This window comes from Canis lupus, chromosome 22 (genome assembly GCF_003254725.2).
Source record: "Canis lupus dingo isolate Sandy chromosome 22, ASM325472v2, whole genome shotgun sequence".
NCBI classification, from domain to species: Eukaryota; Metazoa; Chordata; class Mammalia; order Carnivora; family Canidae; genus Canis; species Canis lupus.
This window is the reverse complement of record NC_064264.1, coordinates 34,926,461-34,932,460: the sequence shown is the minus strand read 5'-3', so window position 1 is coordinate 34,932,460 and position 6,000 is coordinate 34,926,461. Positions and strand designations below refer to the sequence as shown.

Here is a 6,000-nt window from a genome sequence, read left to right as displayed (position 1 = left end):
TATAGAAGCTATACTATCAAGATCCCTTCAGAAAATTCCCGAATAAGTGGTTTGAAATGGTGGAAGTAGGCTTCATTTCTCTAGTTTTTACTTCAGAGACAGGAAATACCTGTTACAACTCAGTTTATCCTTCAGATATATCTAAAGATATTTATTGATCATGATGGTCATTTTTGTTTTTTTAGTGATTTTAAAGTTTTCCTTAATGCTGTATTTCAGTTTAAACAGACCTCTGGACCTGACTTATAGATTAGGAAAGCAATGAATGTATTATTATTCTCTGTATGCAACAGTATACAGTATTCTCTGTATACACTTTGAATATATAAAGAGTAATTAAATTTTTACTATCACCTGGTATTATATGCAGGATAGCTTAATAATTCAAGTTGGGAATTTATCAATGTAAAACACGATACACACAGGAAAATATGTGAGAATACCCTTTTACTTGTGACACAATTTTTAAGAAGTTTAAGCAGTATGAGGATAGAATTTACTGTTCAAATATGCTAATGTTTAAACAATGTAAAAAGACCTACTGATTTTTCTAATTCCTAATACACTTATAGATACTATAAACAAGCCTCAAGTGCAAGTGTTCATGACCAACTTGGTAGTATGGGGAAAAGCAGGGTGGTGGTTAGAGATCAATTTATAGTACACAACTTAAAAATTCTCAGTAAAGTAATTGATTAAAAACTGACCTGAGAGAAGGGAAGGATAGAAAAGGAACTCCATTTACAAGAACTGCTGAAACATCAAAATATGCAGTAATTATATACAGGACCCAAGATGAACCTGGAAAGATGCTGAATATAGAAGATTAAGAACATCCACTGGTCTCAAGAAGTTTACAGTCTAGGGGGAAAATAACAAGTAAAAGAATAATTACAGTTTCTGAATAGTGATAGCACATTGGCTTTTGCTATCTACTAAGCAAGCAATTAAAGGTCAGTTAAAGATTTGCCAATGCTATAACTGACATTACAAAATTGAGCCTTTGTTTTTGCCACACAATGGGTCTTGCCCTGTGTGGTCAGACTCTTTTCTCCTTGATATCTGCAAGACCCATTTTCTTTTTTTTCAAGTCTTGTGCAAATTCCATATTCTTAGAAAAGTCTTTTTGCCTATATTAAAATGTGGCATATATACTATCTTCCCGATCTATTCTCTTTTCCTACTTTTCTCCAATGGAACTATAACTTAGTAGATATTTGGCTATTTTTCATCTGTCTCCATTTGTTAGTTCCATAAATATGGGGACATTTCTTTTCCATTCTTTTTCTGCAATCCCTGGAAAAGGAGCTGTTACAGAATAGGTACTCAGTAAAATATAAATATTTGCTGTTTTGTGAATATGCATAATTAGTAATTTAGAATACTTAATTCCACAGTCCCAACTGTAAGATGTAACAACACATGGTCTTGACAAGTATTTTGATTACCTTCACAGCCTGAAATCATCTTGAAAATTACCTTTTTTCCATTAATTTTATCTTTTGTGGACTCATTTGATAGAATTTTAAAACTTGGGCATAAAGGTCTTAATTTGTTGCCATTAGTTCTCTGAATAGCTGATTTCTCTTACAGCACAGTCACATTAATTTTGGGGAAATAAGTTCTGTTCTTTTAAATGCTTTGTGGAAACTTATAGGGCCTATCTTATAATTGAAACTATTGTAAGACCTCAAAACACACCAACCATAAAAATTCAGTCACACTGAATATATACAAAGGTTAGAAGACATTAGTGAAAGCATACACATGTTCTCTAGTGAAGAAATAAATTATTAGACAATTTAACAGTCACAGAGAATAATGATCAATTTTACATACCCTCTTGCAACCTCAGGTAAATGGTCAGGCTCTCTCATCATATTCTCTTTGATATAACAACTGATTAAGTATCTTTTCAAAAATGATTCACTGCCAGGAGCAGATCTAAGAATCTATCTCATTTTGCATTCAAAATTTGAGTACTCTTACTAGGAAACAGCTCCCAAAATAAAATTTGCTTTAGAACTGACAAAAACTCGACTCATTCAAGAAAGTCACAGTATTATTAAGGCCTTCTCCCAGACCCAAAGAGAACATTGTTAATGATGTTACATTAGGCGTACTGAATAGTATCCCGTCAAACTTGACTAGTTACTATCCTCCCGCCAATTCAGATAATCTCTTCAGGCTCCACACCTCAAAGGAGCTTGTTTCTATCTTCTTCTTGTAACCTGCTTGCTTTTTCTGCTGCCTTGACATTTTATGTGTGCTTTTTAATCTGCTGTCTGCATAACTTCCCAGCCCATTAATATCACTGTTTGGATTAAATTGTGTATTTGATTACTGATCTCAGACTGTTCCTGAAAACTGTCTTGGAGGTCTTTGTTTCAGCTTTATTTTTTCAGCTTTATTGAGATACAATAGACATATAATTTTAAGGTGTACAATATGCTAATTTGATACATCACTAAAATGTAAAATGATTACTACCATAACATTAGCCAAGAACTCTATCACCTCACATAATTTCCTATGTGTGAAGGGTAAGAAAATGTAATAAGATCTACTCTCTTAGCAACTAGCAAGAATATAATGCAGCATTATTAACTAAAATCAGCATGCTGTATATTGTATCTTAGGAATTTACTTCCTTTATCACTAGAAGTGTGTACACTTTGACCAACATTTCCCCATGTCCTCTTCCATCTAGCGCCTGGTAACAACCATTCAACTCTGTTTTTATGAATTTGACCTTTTTGATTCCACATATAAGTGATACCATGCAGTACTGTCTTTCTTTAATTTCACTTAGCCTAATGCCCTCAAGGTCCAACCATGTTGTCACAAATGGCAAGATATCCTTCTTTCTCATGGAAGAATAGTATTTATTTGTACATAGAACATCTTCATCTATTCATCCATTGAGGAATTCAGGTTGTTTCCATATGGTGTAGAAGTTGCAGTGAACAAGGGAGTACAAATAGATCTTTTAAGATCTTGTTTTTAATTCCTTTGGATCTATACCCAGAAGTGATATTGCTGGATTATGATAGTTTTATTTTTAATTTTTTCAGAAATTTTATTTTTTTCAGAAATTTTATTTTTTTCAGAAATCTTTATACCGTTTTTCACAGTAGCCGTACATATTACACTCTACCAACAGTGCACAAGGGTTGCCTTTTTTTCCACATCCTTGTCAATACTGTTATATCTTGTCTTTTTGATGATAGCTATTCTAACAGGTGTGAGGTGATGTCTCATTTGATTTGCATTTCCCTAAGATTAGTGATGTCAAATATCTCTCCATGTATCTGTTGGCCATATGGATGTCTCCTTTGGAGAAATGTTTATTCAGCTTTTCTTCCCATCACTTAATCAGTTTGTTTTATTGCTATTTGGTTGCACTAATTCTTTATATATATTATATATGAACCAAATACTAGATAAATGACTTGCAAATATTTAATCCCATTCCACAGGTTACCTTTCCACTCTGTCAACACTTTCTTCTGCTGTGTGTAAGCTTTTTAGCATGATGTACTATTTTTCTGAATATGGGGCTTTTTTTTTTTTTTTTTTTTTTTTTTTTTGAGAGAGAGAGAGAAGAAAGAGAGGAAGAGACACAAGCAGACTCTGCACTAAGCATGCAGGCTAACACAGGGCTCGATCTCATGACCTATGAGATCATGACCTAAGCAGAAATCACAAGTTGGATGCTTAACCAACTAAGACACCCACATGCCCCTAAATATGATTTTTGAATCAACCTCTTCCTACTCCAGTTAATCAACTGCGGTTTTCAGAAATAACAATTAATAATGTTGTTTATGCTTTCACTTATCCAACATGGAAGTCCAAATATTGACTATGCATTCATTTCATTTTCTCTGTGTTCTCTAATTAAAGTACTTATTAAAGACCTTGATTTCCACACACAGTGTATTTACCATATTCTTGTAAATAAGTTAGTGAGATATTTTAAATACAACATTTCCCCCTATTTCACTGACTTTGAAATCTTGTGTTCTTTTGTTATTCTAATCATTAATATTCACCACATTGTTTTATCTGTTATATACTTAGATTTAGAGAAATTTTATAAGAATGTATGTTTACTTTCAACCTGATAATAGGCCTTTGAAACAAACAACATAATCTCCACTTCATGAAAAAATAATATCCCAACTTTTTTTAAACATAAAATACCTCGCAATTAACAGAATGTAGGAGTCACAAGCCTCTTTCATAACACTAATGACACCTTTTTATAGTTTGTTTTATAATTTCCCCAGGATCGATTTCAAGGATTTATTGATGTTTCTGTGAAGTAATTAAAGCAAATAAACTATGTTTCTCTTTTAATTTCCATGCAATGTCCTGATTTTTCTTATTTCAAGTTGTTGATACAGTACAAAAATCTGTTTCATATTTTCTCAGAATTTTTATTCGATGATTTATTCAAGTGAAATTCTTTTAGCTAATATACAGCAGTGTGATATATTAAATTTTCTCATCACATCTTGCCTTTGATTCTTAGTAATGATAGCTTTACCCTTTAAAAATTGAAGCTTACTTTTTCTTTTCAGAGGTAAAGAATAACAAAAAATCATTATATCAGATTCCCTTTTTGCTACATACAAAACATTGATAGTAATTCTCTTTTAGGTACTCATTTGAATCTTTAGTCCTTCCTAATCTGTGCAACCCAATAAAATAAACATCCTTTAGTATTGTGGCTCTTAAACTTAGTTGATTACACAAAATAATTACTATGGCCTTAAATCAGAGGATTTATTTGTTCACAGTTATTCTTTGGCTGTGTAACGAATTACCAAATTTTAACAGTTTATAGCACCTTTTTTTGTTGTTAAATCTCATAGTTGTATAAATTATAACTCAAAGGAAGGTCAAAGGGATTCTATAAGAAGTGTGAATCAAGTATAAAATCAAGGTGTTGTCCAAGTAAGGCTCTTATGCAGGTTTTGGGAAAAAAATTTTCTTTAAAGGTCATTCAAGTGACTGACACAGTCATTATCAGTTGTGTCAGGCTAAGGTGGTTGGACTCAGGTCCCATCTCCTTGCTGGCTGACAGGGTTCATTCTTTGCTCCTATAGGCCACATTCACTCTCATGTGCCTTTTTCCAGCCAGTCTGTCAGTAGTCTGTCAAATCCCCCTCAGGCTACATGTCTCTGACTTACTCTTCTGCCACTAGCCAGCAAATTGGATCTGTATTTTTTAAAGTAATAGTTTACTAAGATATAATTCACATATCATATAAAGACATATTTAAGATATAATGATTTCTATGCACAGAGCTGTGCAGCTATCACCATGATAGACCTTAGAACATTTATATCATTCCAACATTAGTAAACTTCTTTAATTAATCTTTGGATATATTTTCTTGACTAAAGGAACTTCCCAAAAAAATGAAAATTAAGTGGTACTTTAATCTTAACATTGTATTTCTTTCTTCACATATTTTATTAAAGACAATTAAAAGAAATCAATTGGAACTTCTGACATTCTGACCTAAATTTCCTTTTCATCTTCTACCATCTTAATAGTTATTTCTAGATTATAGCAGACAATGTTTGCTAAGTTTTCCATTACCATATAGCATGGATCATCTTTTATTCAGTATCTCATATACTTATTCGGCATCCTTCTAGCCTTCACCAAGAATGTCTGTGAAACTCTTCCACTTTTAACAGTCTTCTGGAAATAATTCTAGGTTCAACTTATAGCAATGCCACATTTTCTTTTTCCTGTTACAGCAATATCTTACCTTCAGACACCAAGTTATATTCTAGTTATATCATGTGGAAATCCCTATAATTCCTAAAGTGTTGTGGCTTAAAACAAGAACGTTTTATCTACTCTCAAATCTTAAGATTACGCATGGTTTAGGAGGAAAGTCTCTAATTTACTCTACTTGCTGTCAACTAGAACAGCTCCACTGTGGATCTACTCCCAAGTTGGTCCATTCACACGGGTGG

At 32.7% G+C, this 6,000-nt stretch overlaps 1 long non-coding RNA gene across 1 annotated transcript in view; it reads right to left on the bottom strand.

The window, feature by feature from the left end:
• Positions 1–428: 428 nt before the first annotated feature.
• Positions 429–6,000, bottom strand: part of LOC112656043 (uncharacterized) — a 106,841-nt gene continuing 101,269 nt past the window's right edge. The window contains exon 8 of the long non-coding RNA XR_007404842.1: positions 429–861. This is a non-coding gene — a long non-coding RNA (uncharacterized LOC112656043). The remainder of the gene's footprint in view (positions 862–6,000) is intronic.